Raw genomic sequence first — 15311 nt, forward strand, 5'->3', positions numbered from 1 at the left:
GTAAGCCTACGGACAAAAGTACAGCAAGGAGCTAGGCGGGTTTTGTCATTTCTGGGAGAACAACCTCCTGGGCACGTCCCCGCTGGGCAGGGCTGGCTGGGCCTCTGCCCGCCTGTGTGAGGACATGGCTGCCTATGGTCCTTTCGCGTCTGAGGCCATGGATGTAGGCCCACAGGCCCCATGGCCGACCTTGTGGGCACCCTAGCTCTCCTGGCTCGCCTCCCTCGTGGGACAGGGACAGCCCCAGCTTGTCCTCTGTGTGGGCTGCCAGCCCTGTTGTCTCCCTGGCTTCTACTGTGGGACCCGCAGCCTGTGGGGGAAGGCCTGCACCAGCGGGAGGTCACCAGAGAAGGAAAAATTTTTACCACTATAAATATTCCGACTTTAGCCACTTAAAAACTTCTACACACAAACAACACAGGGAAGGATAAGAATGCGTATTTTGGACAGGAAGAAGTGCAATTTATTCCAGTGTAAGAAGTGAAAATCGGAGTGCAAAATGGCAGAGGTAGAGCCCAGGTGCAGGCCTGCCCAGAGGCAGGGGCTCCTGCGACGGCAGAGGGCTGCCAGGCCCACGCTGGAGGGGGAAGCTCCCACTGAAATCTCTTCAGGGAGGTTAGTCTTATTTGCCAACACACATTAACGTTACCTTAATGCTTGTGGATTGAACATAGAGCCCTAACAAATGATCTTTGCCACAGAGGTATCAAGCCACTAAATTCAACCTGTTCACAGATAGTTTTGATGGCTGTAATGAACTTATTCCGTAGAAACCATCTTATTGCAACCCTCTGCTTGTTGACTAATTGCAGTTATATTATCCATGTAGCTGGAAAAGACACGTGCTTGCGCTTTTAACTTTCAGAGAATGAGTCAGAGGACTTGTTTAACCCATACAATATAACATTTTTTTTCTGTTTGTGGTTTCCTGGCTTTACCTTCCTAATCATAGTGTAAACATTTGACATATTTCCAGATAAACTTATCAGATAAGTTTTACATTGCATAAAATAATATTTTACATTATTGACCAAAATATTTATTTAATCCTCAATTCATAGGAATGAGACTGAAAGTCTTTCATAGAAAGACACGGTCAGAGTTTGAGTGACTTCCTCTAGCAGGAATGTTAACTTATTACTAGCTTTACTAGCAAACTCATGACAAAAACATGGAACTACTGCAGTCCTGTAAAAGTCCATGAAAAAGGTCGATGAAATCTAGCTGAAGAACAGGCACTTCATTCTCTGGATGGCTGCAGCAGTTCCTTCCTGCTGCAGGGAGGAGAGCTCAGCTGCCCACACCTGAGCTCCTATCAAGATTTGCAGTGTGTCATATCAAGATAAACTAAAATTGATGTCTTACGCTGTGGAGTCTCAGCAATTGTTTCTTTATCAGCTGAATCATTCCTGCAGTAGGAAAGGAAATATCAAAGAATAGGGTAGATAGCTGGATACAAAGTGTCCCTTCCTCTAATAGGGGAAAGATAAAAATTGGTGATAATTCGAGAACATAACTGCAAAACACAAGAATGGTAATAGAAAAATGTGGGAGGGAGAAAAAGGAAAAGAGACATTGAGAAGGTCAGGAAAGATGCTGAGTATCACATGTCTTCCAGGGTGCTGTGACTTCTTATTTTCAAGTATATATATGTTTAGAGGGGAATAGGAAATGGGAGGTAAGTTTTGGACTGTTAAATTTGGCAAGTAGTTCCTCTGAGGATGAAATGGTTAGTTTTATAGTGCCTGTGCTTACAGCTGGGATTTGCTACATAGTACTGAAATGTACATTGTAAAAGGAGGGCTGTAAGGATTAGTGTGCTCTTGCAAAATGATTTCTTTTTTCTCTTGAGAGGAATGTTTTTCCTTCCTTTTGGTAGTGAAAAGAAAACTTAAGGAATAGGTGCAGTATTTGTGAATTGCACCAAATGCTACCGAAGATTGGACTAATATTGACTTACGCAAAAGATAAGCAGGAAAAGGTATAGAAAATTCTGCTTGCCGTCTTGTATGGCTTGGACAACTCACACTGTATGTGAGAGAGTTCCTTTGCATACACTACATTGAGCTGAGCTGAAACTGCAACATATCTGAAAAAGCTGCAGTACAAACAGACTGTACTGAACCATCAAATTTGTGAAAATTGGGCTTATCTCATGTTCTGTTGTAGGTTCAGACTGTTTCCTAAACTGATGCCAGAAGTTAGTCAACAAGGTGTTTTTTAAGGACTGGTAGGATTTGGAAAGAAAATATTTGCATAGGCATCAGATGTGCTTTTTTTCCATCCTCTTTCTTAAACTGATACTGGGGATATGCTACTATTACTGAAAGTTAATACACCATTTTTGGACAAAACTGTACTACTCATTGGCAAGACATATGGCAGCAGTCATGTTTAATGAGAAAATCACAGTAGCAATTTAAAATCACTTCATTACCGGTCAAAACTAACGTAGCATTGTGCACAATGGTTAGTGAACCACTAAACACCAATCTTTCAGCAATGGGCTTCTCCTGGTGAAATGATGTCTTGTGCCACCTTGTCAGGTTAGTTATCTGTTACTAGCTTGGGGAGGTTTATATTTTTCCCTTTACCTCCCAGACCTAAGCTGCCAGCTTTGTGTATAAGCATGCGAATAAATGGCTGGAATTTAAGAAAGGGCAGAGTGACCGAATATCTAATTAAAACTTTGTGCAGTTGTGATTCAGGCTTCTAAACCACAGTTCACGGGAGCTAATCAAATGCAGGTTGTACATCTCTGTGCATAAACACAGACACGAATCTAATTTTTGGCACCTGGTTTTTGGAGAAATTTGGCACAGATTTCCTGAAGCGCGGCATATAATTCATTGCTATTGATAGCTTCTCCAGAGAGAAACTGTGATAGCTGCACCTTCTATTAAGAAAACAAGGACAGGCTCGGATCATCACATTTTAATCTCCTCTGTACCTAGAAGGAATTTGGTCAGGGGTCTCCACTGGGCCATCTTTACTGGAAACTTGGACAAGTAGCAGTTCCTGCCCCACTGCAAACAGGGTTTAACAGCTCATTTAGCAGCTGCTGATGATTACAATCTGGAATCCCTATTGGTTTGGGGTTGTCCTAAATGGTAAACCGGTGATGTGATAATTGAACAATTAACTGCTTTATGTAGAGATGCTAAAGGTTCAGGGCATATATTTGAGAAGGGAGGAAAGTGTTTTGTAAATGTTAATGTAATAAGTTTATTTTTGTTAAGGTACTTATGTAAAATATATAGCTGAGTGATTAAAGAAGTGAAAGCTGTGCTGAATTACCCTTCTAATTTGCTAACAGGATACTTGCGCCAAATCATCTGTGCAGCTGAGGTTAGAACATTCCCATGGCAAGCTCCTCCAGCACTGGTGGCTGCCTATGTAACCTGCAGGTGAGTTCAGTAGGATTCTAGTACCACAGTTTTAAGTAAATATGTTTAAGCAATTGAATAATTGCTTATATTTTATCAGAAGTTCCCTGCAATGTGGGCTTGGAACCTCTTCAGGGAGAGGAAAGATCAGAACTTGAGTTTCCTACATCCTGGGTAAATTTCATGTCTTTTAGCCCTGATGGTAGCTGTATTTTAAAACAAAGATTGTGAACTCTGTTCAGCCTGTTAAAGTGATGTGGTGCAGAGCAGTGAAGTCTGAATAAACACTGTGATGATGTTCTAGATATTATAGTGCCTAGAAGCAGTGTTTCTCAGAAGTTTGTGCTGTTGTTTGCAGGCAGAAATCACCTTCTTCTGCCTATATGCAGAGCTGTTGAGAAAGAACATTACCATTACTGCCTTGAGCTCAATGGCATGCTAGACCTGTCTGCAAGGCCAGGAGTCTTACTTCAGGGTTTTTAATAGACAACTTGTGAGTATCTTGTAGCATAGGCAAGAGCTTGTGTCTGGTTTGGTAATGAGCCCCCCCGAGCTTGATTCTGCTTGCAAAGTACTCGAAGGACAACCTGTGGGTTCAATACAAGGCTAAGGTATGTCTGGCCAGAGTATGCAAAAGACATTGTGTCTCTTACCAGTTCTGTTTCCTCTTTGTATTTTCTATTATCTTTTGATAAAGATTTGATTGTAATACTTCCCATAACTGCTGAGAAATAAGCTTGGGGAGCAGGGGTATAGATTTGAACTGCTACCAGGAGAACAGAATGTACTCACTGCTCAGTAACTTATTAAAGCTAGTAAGCTCACCAGGGTTCATGGATCTGATGCTTAGAGTCTGACTAGCAGTATTTCCCAGCATTACAGAGATGTGTGTATGTACTTTTTCTCTATTTTAAACTCATCTTTGTGCTTTTTCTGCTTTTCTGGGGAAAAGAGTTTTTAGCCAAGTTCTATATTTGTTGCCTTCTGCTGTCTGCGTGCCCTGCACGCAAGGATATTCAACATGGAGCAATCCTACTTGATCTGACCCCAGACCTGCTCTGGTAGCTCCCATAAGCTTTTCCTTTGCTCTTTGGCACTTAGTGAGCTGCACTGGCTGCTTATCTATGAAATACCTTACATGACTGCAGCTGTTTCCTTGGACAGGTACATGACCCTGTTAGAAATAATAACAATAGAAAAAGATAGGTAAAAAAATTGGTGCTTCACTGTTTTTCGTTTAATTTGCTGTTGAAATCCAATGCAGAGCCTGAGTCTCACTCAAGAACTGTAGCGTTTTGGTCGCATCATAGTCTATATGAAGTGATGTCCGACACCTAAAATACAACACGTGCTTTATAATGATTTAGGGATGGTTTTGCTACTGACAACATTAAATACATCGAAAGGAAATGGGAATGTTATTTTGTTGTGCGATCTGTTATTTCTGCAACTACTTTGCATAATACAGTTATGCAGGCATCTGCCTTTGAGGAATGCCATGAACATACTTCTTACTTATATTTGTAGCTCTGCTTTGTGGAGGTGATTATCGTCAAATTTGGGCATCATAACAAGTAAGTTGTTTTTTCCACTGAAATTATTCAAGACTATGTGAAAATTGCATTACCTGCAAATTTGTACAAGTGATGTTATGTATTCTTTACAGACTAGTAGAATTTCTTTCTTTCTTTCTTTCTCCTTGTTTAATGTTTACATTTTGTAGCCATAAAGAGGGAAAGAGAAGAAAGAGAGTGCAGGTTACATCACTGGTTTTCTTGCATAAAACTAGGCCGTGAATGGTTTTAAAATCTTTTCACAAATTAAAGGCCACAGAGAGATAACGTTTAGAAGTATGAGGACTTTTAGTAATGAAAAATCACAAATGAAAATGCTGAGATTGTTATTGTAAGGTTCTTCTTGAAGAAAATGAATGTTGGAACATGTTTCCTTACTGCCATCTAAAATATTTTCTTGAAAACAGTTATAGAAAGTGGGTGTAGAATAAATGTTTTTGATATTGCAAATGTATACAAAAGAACATCATGTATTTATTTTATGTCACACAAACCTGCCCGGGCTTAATGAATTGCCCCTTCTTGCTAACCTTCCTTGAAATAATTTGGCACTTGGTTTATTAGTTAAGGTTTTGTATAATTACAGGTTTTGATATCGTGCTACTATGTCACAGGAGATAGTATCTGAAAAGAAAACCAGGGCAATAAAGTAAGTGTCACAGAGAATTAATGTTCCAGTTATAAATCTGCAAGCAAATTTGAACAGTCTGTTCTAAAATACTTTGTACTTCTGGCATAGAAAGACAGAAAAGCTGTGTTGGTAAGCTGCAGAAAGTTATGTATTCATGTGTATGGTGTGCAGGGGTTTTTCTGTGTGTCTTAAATCTGGTCAGATCTCTGTGGTCTGAAATCAGTGCAGCTTTGCTGATCAGAACTGGGCTAATGTGGAGCTAATTGTTGGCTTGAATGTTATGTTGGAGATCAGGCTTCATATTCCCATCCTGTCTTGTATGTGTGAATTTGTGCAAAGTTTGTCTCATGAATTGCCTTTAATTTCTTTGTTTACAACATAAAGCCAAAATATACTTAATCTACAAGGAGTCTGGAAGGATTTAGATCACTAGTGACTTAGTACTGTGTCATGGGTCAAGGTGGCTAAAGCCTATCCATCTCTAAATTAGGTCTTTCTCAATCTCTCTCTTTTTTTCAGAGATGGGATTGTTCACCTTTTCAAACAGATCTTTTCTAAAATATCTTAAAAATATTTCTGAGACTTTCTTTCTAGAAGCTAGAAAGAAAACATGCAGTTTAAAATGTAACAAAAAATAAATTGATCCAAAAACCCCACCTTGCCTTCTTTCAATTTTACTGTGGGTTTGGTGTACTGATAGGACATACATTGTATCTTGAGCATAGTAGGAAAGGACCTACCTCTCCCACCAGTTATTCCTCCTGAGGGTACTCCTAGGCAGGGGAAGGTAAGGTGGGCTGTCTGTCAGCAGGGTGGCCTTCTGCTGCTCAGGCCCGTGAGTTGAATGGAGGCAGCTGTACTGGTGGGGCCTGAAGCACTGGGGAAAGTAGACAAAACTTTCCACAGCAGAGTTTATCCTGAGGTAGCACTGCTGGTGGAGAGTGGGGTGTAATTTTAAATGTACTCCTGTATTGCTTTACATTTTATTGCAGAATCTTCTCTTTTTGTTTGCCTGCTGTCACTTTCTGGTTCCTTTCCTTGGCAAAAAGCTACCTATTTGAGCAAGGCTTTCACATCTCATCAGGTAGCAAGCGCCTCTTTCTCCTGTAGTCCTGTAGGCTTCAGGGGAGGTAACGCGCGCGCACACACACACACACACACCCCCCCAAAACAATGTCCAACAGAAAACCTAAGAGATCACATGGATGGTCTTCTGAAGACACCATTGGATAAATGTTTGTGATAAAGATAGTTCTTTAAATGTGTTGTGCTCTTTCCAAGTATACTGGGAGGAAGTATGCCTCATTGACTGAGGACATTCATGGTTCTATTGAAAGATGGAAGAACGACTAAACAGAACACTTTATTTAAACAAACAAAAAGGAGGAAAAAAAAAAAAAAGAAAAAATCACCTCTGGCTCCTGGGTACCAGAAGCAATACTGTTTGCTTTGATCCTTTATTTGCACAGTAGGTAGTCATTTTAATCTCTCTGATTCCAATTATAGTGGCAGTACATTTTGCCCATTTCACTTTTGTTGTTGGGTTTTCTGTTCCAAGTATTGTAGTCCATGTAGGATTGCCTGGAAATGCCAAGTTTGTTCTTGATGTAAATTCATTGCCATCAGTTACTTTTGAGTAGGGTTTTGGCCCATATCTCATGGAAAAGAAAGAACAGCACAGTGGTGTGCTGTACATGATGGGAAAATAACTAGGGCAATCTTAAATCTCATCTAAGCGTCTGGCAGAGGATTCTTGTAATTCAGCATGCCTGTCTGTTTCTCTAAATTTGCACACTTAAGCACAAGGATGGAGTTTTTTTCAATTACACCTCTAATCTGATCTGTGCTGTTGGATCACTCTCTAAATAAGCATGATAAATCTATGTAGTAATGGTGCTTTTTTTTCCCCCACTTATGGCATTGCTTTCCCTTTATTTTCATGGAGATGCTTAGTGACATAAGGGAGTTGAAGCTTAACGCACAACCATTCAGCAGATCCATGTGATAAGTAATGGAACATTTTACTTACGGCAAATATCACTTGGAGATATGTGGCAGTTAGAGATGTAGCTGATGAACTTCAGCTTTCTTGTCTTTCCTTCCCTTCTTGGTCTCTAACCCTGCTAATAAGCTTATAAAAACAAGCATAGTAAGTTTAGTTTCCTGTCTTATTCCAATTCTCTTGCACAAATATATCCACAAACTAAAGGCAAAATTCATATGGATGTCTTGGTCGTATACTTGAATTCTTTTCAGAAATGAAAAGTTTTGCTCAGCTGAACCCTTCAGTTGCCCTAGCTACAAGCACTTTGTATATTAATTTTTTCTCCTTATCAGAACTTCCTCCTATCAGTAGTTTCCTATGGAAGAAGAAAATGACAATTCCACTAGTCTTGATTCCAGAATCGATGGTATCTGAGTTGCTGTTGGCAAAGATTTCTCAGCTCTGGTGAAATTCTATTCCAAAGTTGAGAGAAAAACACCTTTAAAACACTACCTGGAAACTCAGGTGGTGTATGGGAGACCTGCCTCAAAAAAACAATGTCCTCCATTTGTTTTCAGAGGTCTACCTAAAGCAGCACACTGCTGGCTGGCCATGGCTGTCTGTATAACTCTCTGCAGCTCAACTTTGTGTAACCAAATTTAACAGGATCATTTTCTTCCATACAGCAGCTGAGGGTGCTGATCAAATCATCATTTCAACCAGGTTTTGGCAAGATGTGGAAACTCACTGTGGCATAACCCAAAGCTGTCTAATTGTAGAGATATAGGACGTCTACTTCTGGGCTTTGAATGAGGCACAGTGGGGGCTTGGTAGCTAGTTATCTCATGTGGTATGGCTCCTGAAAACATAAATGGGCACCCAAAACTGATAGGTGTCATTCCAGCCTGCACTCAGCCTCAGTTAACACCAGTTAAGTCTTTGCTAACGCTTTCTTAATGAAACTTTTGGCTATTTGTAATTGCACCTTGTGAGATCACCTGGAGAGTTTGTGCTCTACATGAGAAATCTTTCTGACACTGACATCGTGATTGCAGAGCTCATGTCCATCAGCAAGTATGGATGAAATGGGGGATGCTTCCATCAGCCTGTGGGCAAGCCCTGGAAATCATGCAGCTAAAACTAAGCACAATAAGAGCCTCAGCCACTGCCAGTGTCCTGAACAATATGTATTTCATATGATTTTGAAAAAGCTGATTTCAGGGACTTCAGATCAACTCTGCTTTCTAAACGCTAGCTTATTTGCCTGTTGTTATTACTACTGGATCTGTGTCAGGCTAGATCTGGGTCTTGGATTATTTCCTGATAGACCACAGCTTTGGAGCTAGTGTATTATAACAAATTAGCTGAAACATCTGCTTTCTAGTAGTCACATGTTCTTTCTTAGATTGCTGAGACAGCACTATGGAATTTGAATTTATTGTGAGGATATCTTACCATTTAGTGCTTTGTTAATTTGCCAAGCATTAGGTGACTGAGTTTTTCAGCAGCATTAGCACGTGGAACCCTCTGGCTTTCTTGGTTTTTTTAGGTTTTTTGGTTTTTTTTTTTCCTTTGAACTTATTATTCCATGTCATCAGCACCCTGAGTCACCCAATACACTAAAGTTATTTGCTAATATTCCTGGAACACTGTATAAAACAGTTTATTCTGAGAAGTTACAAACTAACACGAGAATATTCTTACTCAGCAGATCTACTCCTCTTACTCATTAAAACTTATTACAGTTGACAGCAGAGGCAGCACACTTCTTGCTGCTTTTTGTTCCTGGTAAACTTCTGTGTAATTTCCCAAACCTGTGGTATCAGAACATCTCTTGGGAGATGCTATCAAGCACCCCTGGACAGCTCTGTGGAAAAATTGCTCTCTTCAGACATCAACATACGGCTGTGGCCAGCAGGTCAAGGGAGGTTATCCTCCCCCTCTACGCTTCCCTGATGAGGCCACATCTGAGTTCTGTGTCCAGTTCTGGGCTCCCCAGTTCAAGAAAGACAGGGAACTACTGGACAGAGTCCAGCAGAGGGCTACAAAGATGATCAAGGGAATTGAGCATCTCCTGTATGAGGAAAGGCTGAGAGCTGCATCTGTTTAGTCTGGAGAAGAGAAGACTGAGAAGGGATCTTATCAATGCTTATAAATATCTAACGGGTGGGTGTCAAGAGGATGGGGCCAGACTCTTCTCAGTGGTGCCCAGAGACAGGACAAGGGGCAGTGGGGACAAACTGGAACACAGGAAGTTCCATCTCAACATGAGGAAAAACTTCTTCCTTTTGAGGGTGACAGAGCACTGGAACAGGCTGCCTAGAGAGGTTGTAGAGTCTCCTTCTCTGGAGATACTCAAAACCTGCCTGGATCCTGTGCAACTTGCTCTAGCAGGGGAGTTGGACTAGATAATCTCCAGAGGTCCCTTCCAACCCCTACCATTCTGTGATCTCTATGAGGAAAGGGAGCTTTGACAATAGAGAAAGGTTTAATCTTCTTCCCCTGAAACTGCAGTGTTTGTGCACACATAGAAGTGAGGATGACAGAAATGGAAGATGAGGAGTTTTTACATGATTGTGGATGCATAGTACATTAGAAGAAAAACTTTAAACATTTTAAACTTTAAAAAGTCCACTATATTTACTGACACAAATCCCAGCAATGGACGGAGAGATTAATAACAAGTGCTTTTAATTTTACAAAGCTGGTATTGGTTAGTTTTGTATTCTGTCCCTGCTTCCTGTGAACAATGCAAGAGCGATTGATTATGCAAAAAGTTATGGAGTGGGATTTCTTGGATCAGAATTGTTTGGTGGCAACAACTGTTGTCGAAACAACCCCCTGTGTTTTATATACCCTTTAAAGAGATGTTTAAATGTGCCTCTAAATCATAACCAGAAAATTGTGCTGGTAGAAGGTGTTGTTTTGAAATTGCCTAGTTCTAAGCTTGTGTGCTTTACAGAAGACATGTAACCTTTGGAAAGGGAACAATCACTTCTGAAAATCCGTCCGAGACTGCTATCGGTAAAGAAATGTACTTCCTGGCTCCTTGCCAAGGCTCAGGGTTGCATCTGCCCTTTTAGAGTATGCTTTGTTAATGCTAAGGAGACTGTGTACTGTTGTATGTGTTGTCTCATCTAACTGGAGTAAGAGAAATGACCTTTCAAAGGATAATTAATTGGATTTTCCTTTTTTTCATTTGCTAGTTTCCGACTGAATCTAAGCTGTAAGCGTAGAGACCTACTGGCTCTGTGGTCTGTAGAACTGGACCTTCACTCATCTCATCAAGGCAGCAAATTATAAAGTTCTACTATCTATTGATATTGAATTAAGAGCTCAATGGGTACTTAATATTCAAAAAATACATAGGCATCATACACTTGTACAGAAGTTTTGAACAGTAAACAAACTTGTAAAAGTTGCTGAACTTCTGTACACGGTATATAATCAGGGCCGCTTTGTTTACAGTAGCGGGAAGGCAGAAACAAGCTGCACCTCTGATAGCAGCTTAAGGAATTACTAAAAGGGAACACAAGTGACGAATCTTAATGAATATTTATTAATGTGCTAGAACAACATGAGCTGCTTGATTGGCTACTGTGCGTTCTGTAATGTGCACATACCCGTTACAGATTCAGTAATGTCAGCTATTAGCTACGTCACCTTTCTCTGGTTAAACAAACAAACTGCAATCTTCATGAAGTGGAGGTAAATATGAATTTCACTGTTGGTCAGACTGCTTTATATGGACTAAACTGCAACAAGACCAAGGCCAAGTTTAGCTTTTGGCAGTCTTCCAGTCTAGTTTGGAATGAGGCAAAAAACCGCAGGTTTTAAGTGACTTTTAGGAGTCCCTTATAAATAATGGCAAAGAATTCCTATAAGGAAGTTGTGGAGGCTTTAACAACTTTTAGGTTTTTTAATGTCAGTCTATGACTGGATGATAGGAAAGCCTCAGAATTTCACTTAGATGATTGTTGGAAGAGTATCTCCAAACTTTTTTTTGGTTTGGTTCATTTACTGAGCCCTGCACAATCCTGACACTTCAGTTAAAAGCAGAGGCATCAAATACACCTATGATATTTAAAGTCCTCTGCCTCAGATTTTCTAGCTTCTGCTGAGATAACCACGTTCTATGTCGAAACAGATTTTCATTTTCTTGTATACAGGTTAAGGTGAGTAACAGAAGCTCCTGATTGCTCCTGGTTGCTGTTCTGTATGAGGCCTCGGTTCTCCCAGGGTGGACCTATGTCAAATTACTTCAAATTCCAGCTGTTGCTGAAAAGATGAGCTCCTGACCCCAGCAGTTGGCTGAATAGCAGAGTACATGGGTGCACAAACCATCAGCAAAGATATGGAGCTTGTTTTTCTAGCACCTGAACTTCAACTCTGCTTTTTGGAGTTAATTCTCAGAAGGACTGGAAAAGACTGGATATGGTTTATCTTGTCTTTATGTGAGCAGGGTAAGAAGTAGTAGTGCCAAATTAGACCTACTTCTGCTATAAGCTCATAGAAGGAGTCTGCCTTGTCTCTTACTCATAAACTTAGCTGTATATTGATTTCCTTTGCCTTCAAATTCTGACAGAGTTGTACGTGGGACAGAATATTATGTGGTTGTAACAAAAGGCAGATAATTCCCCATAAAATTTCCCTTGCTTAACATAAATATTTGTGGTCACTATAATATATATAAATAGGGCATATTATAAATCAGTCTTTCTAACAATGCCTAACAGCTCTTACTAACTTCTTGAAGATTGACAGTTAATACTCTATCTAATCAGAAGTAGCACCATTTTAGCATGCTGAGGCCTTCTTATGTGCTACATACTTGTAACAGTAAATAAAGCCGCATTGTTTTTCAAAACTGGATGGCAGGTCTCTCTTGAAATTTTAGCATGGCCACTATATAAAACACCAGGGTTCCCTCCAAGGGAGGAAAATAACTTAAGAAAATTAATGCAAAAAAGTCTTGTTGAGAATTTAGTGGCATGCACAAAAACTAAGCAATATAAAGCGTAGTCGAATTAACCGGACTATTCGGGACTTCTTATGAAGCCAGCTGCTTCTAATGGTGGGGAGGAGAAAAACTTCCCCCTGGGTCCTCAAGAATGTACTGGGGGGGGGGGGGGGGGAAGCTGATGTAATAAGAACTTGAAAGGTAAAGGAAGTGTGTGGGCTTGTTGGGGTTTTTGTTTTGTTGTTCGGTTTTTTTCCCTCTCCACAGATGGAAGTTGTTATACATTCCCATTCTGGACACTGTCATCTGCAGTTCTAAGAGTTCTTTGACATCACCTGTCACTAGATAGAATTGCTTTGTTACTTTAGTATGTTATATTGCTAGCAGGCTACTATAGTCTGCATTGAACAGGAAAAAAGGGTTACAGCAGAAGGTTGTGAGGATGTACAGTTGTAAAGATACTGTTATACTTGAAGTAAAACTTCTCCCATGGAGGATGCTGGTTACATATCTAAGAACTAAATTAGACAGTTGTAATTAAACAAGGGAGTCAGAGCTGCATATTTTTAAATGTGATCCCTAACAAAGAGAGAGGGGAACAAGAAAATTGGTTAGAAACAAGTACGGAAACAAATAACAGTTCAAGAAACACGTAACTTCATCTAAGCAAACTACATCCTTTTATATATGAAAAAGGCTAGAATTTTTGTTCATGTTGTTGGTGAGCTTACTCATTTTTGGAGTCCAGTTCATTTTTTGTGTGTATGAGACTAACCACATGTTCCCTGGAAACTGTTGTGGCAAATGTAGTACTGCTTTAAGTAGTGTTGGAAAGTTACTTTTGTGGTGGGAGCTGGTGAGGCCTTTCAGATGCCTTTGGGGGCTTTCAGGCTGATGCTTGACAGTGGTGTTACTTTTAAAAGCATGAAGGGGAAATGGAGAGAAGCATAAGACCTACATGACAGTAATCATGGGCTGTATCCAGTTGCCGGCTTTCCTGTCCCTCTGGGCAGTTCTGGCTGAACAGCGATGCTAACTGTAAGGGGTGGTTCCAACTGAACTTCAATATTAAAGTGACTGAGTGATATAACTCATCTTTTTGCATGTTGAAATCAATGCAAATTTGGAGAGGCTGGAAAGGAGATGTGTAAAAGGGTATAACTTGCATGTTTCCTGATCTTTTCCCTAAATACGGTTCTGTTTGTGAAGCTACCTTTGAAATCTTATTTCTGTACTGCAGAGAAATTCTTCTTTTGCTATCCCCTTGCATGTCCAGGTACAACTTGTTGTTCTTCCCTTTTCCTGAGCAGTGTGGGTCAGGGCCAGTGCAGGACTGATACAGGAATAAAATACAACATACTTTAAATTGCTTTATATGAAAGTTGATCACCTTGTGCCTTTGCTTTTAAAGCACTGTTTTGTGTGTTTCTCTTGTTCTTTTTTGATTGATGTTGTAGATATAGGCACATCCCTCTTGTCACAGTGTACTTCTTTTTTCTTCACTTATCTGAGAATCAGTTCTGGTATTAATTCTGCATTGGATGGTGTGGTTGCGTCTGACATTTCATTTGTCATGCTGCAGTAAAGCAGAGTACACTTTGTGCTTTTAGCTTCAGTGAGCTTTATCACTCATTAATTGTCACAGACTTTAATCATTTGTTGATGTAAATTCTTTTTAAATCTTTCACTTCATGTTAAAAAGAAGGTTAATGCTAAGCAGCTGAATTTAAATGACAAACCTAATGATGCAATTGTTTCCCCGTAGAGCTCTTAAGACAAGAAGCAGTAACAATTTAAGTTTCCTGAATGTGTTTGAGGACCATATTTTCTTTATCACATAAGACAAGACTCTGCTATGCCTGTCCAGGCAGGTCTGCTTTGTACATCTGTTAACAGAGCTGTTTGGCCAGGGAAAAAAGAGGAGTGGAGCTCCAAACAAAAGAAAAATAGCAACAGTGGAAAACTGACCAAAAAACATTTTAATTCACTGAGAACCAAAGGAATGTTGAGTTTCTATACTGGTATTTCCCATGGGATCCAAACTGCCCCCTTTACAACACTGGTCATAAATACTTTCTTCATTGCCTCAATAATATTACACATCTGGGCTAAATATGATCAGTCTTGAGTCTTGCTGTTCCAGTGTATGCTGGTGCATTTGCATGAATGGACTGTGCACAAGTTGGGAGGGAGAAAAAAGCTTCCGATCTCCTCCACATGTGGTAGTCTTTAAACTGTTTGTGAGGGGTTTAGAAAGTTTTGTGTTAGGCTAAACGGGAAGCCAGAGTCTTTTTATAGCCTTGTTTCTCTTCTTTCTTAGCTCTTGTTATTTCTGGTCTTGCAGGAGTAGTGTCCTAATTAAAACATTCTGCCTTCTGAAGCCTGTTGGTCACATGTAGATTGTGTTTTTAAAGAAAAATATTCAAATAAAATGGAATGAGAAAAGTCTGCTGGAAACTTTAATTTTCTGATTTATGTTTAGTTGTTTGACTGGTGCAGTTGGCCTCTCTCGAAGCCTCTGTATACCTAAATGATTAAGACTGATTCTTTTGTGGGTTTTTTTTAAGCCATACATATTAAAAACACTTTTCTAATATAAAAATACAGAATTATGCACTCTTACTGAAATAGAAGATGTAATTTAAGATGGCTTGATGTGGTAATGTGGATATTCTGGGTTTAGTTTGAAATTTTAGAAGAATTTATCTTAATAAATAGCTGAGTTTTATTTATATTGTCTCTTAATTTTTAACCCTAACCCTTTGAACACCTAACA

At 39.8% G+C, this 15311-nt stretch overlaps 1 long non-coding RNA gene across 1 annotated transcript in view; it reads left to right on the forward strand.

Annotated features, from left to right (window-relative positions):
- The first annotated feature begins 3317 nt into the window (after nucleotides 1-3317).
- The window catches only part of LOC142602784 (uncharacterized), an 84899-nt gene continuing 72905 nt past the window's right edge, over nucleotides 3318-15311 (forward strand). Inside the window, exons 1-2 of the long non-coding RNA XR_012836578.1 lie at nucleotides 3318-3407; nucleotides 4914-4960. This is a non-coding gene — a long non-coding RNA (uncharacterized LOC142602784). The remainder of the gene's footprint in view (nucleotides 3408-4913; nucleotides 4961-15311) is intronic.

Source organism: Balearica regulorum, chromosome 8, assembly GCF_011004875.1.
Source record: "Balearica regulorum gibbericeps isolate bBalReg1 chromosome 8, bBalReg1.pri, whole genome shotgun sequence".
Taxonomy (NCBI): Eukaryota; Metazoa; Chordata; class Aves; order Gruiformes; family Gruidae; genus Balearica; species Balearica regulorum.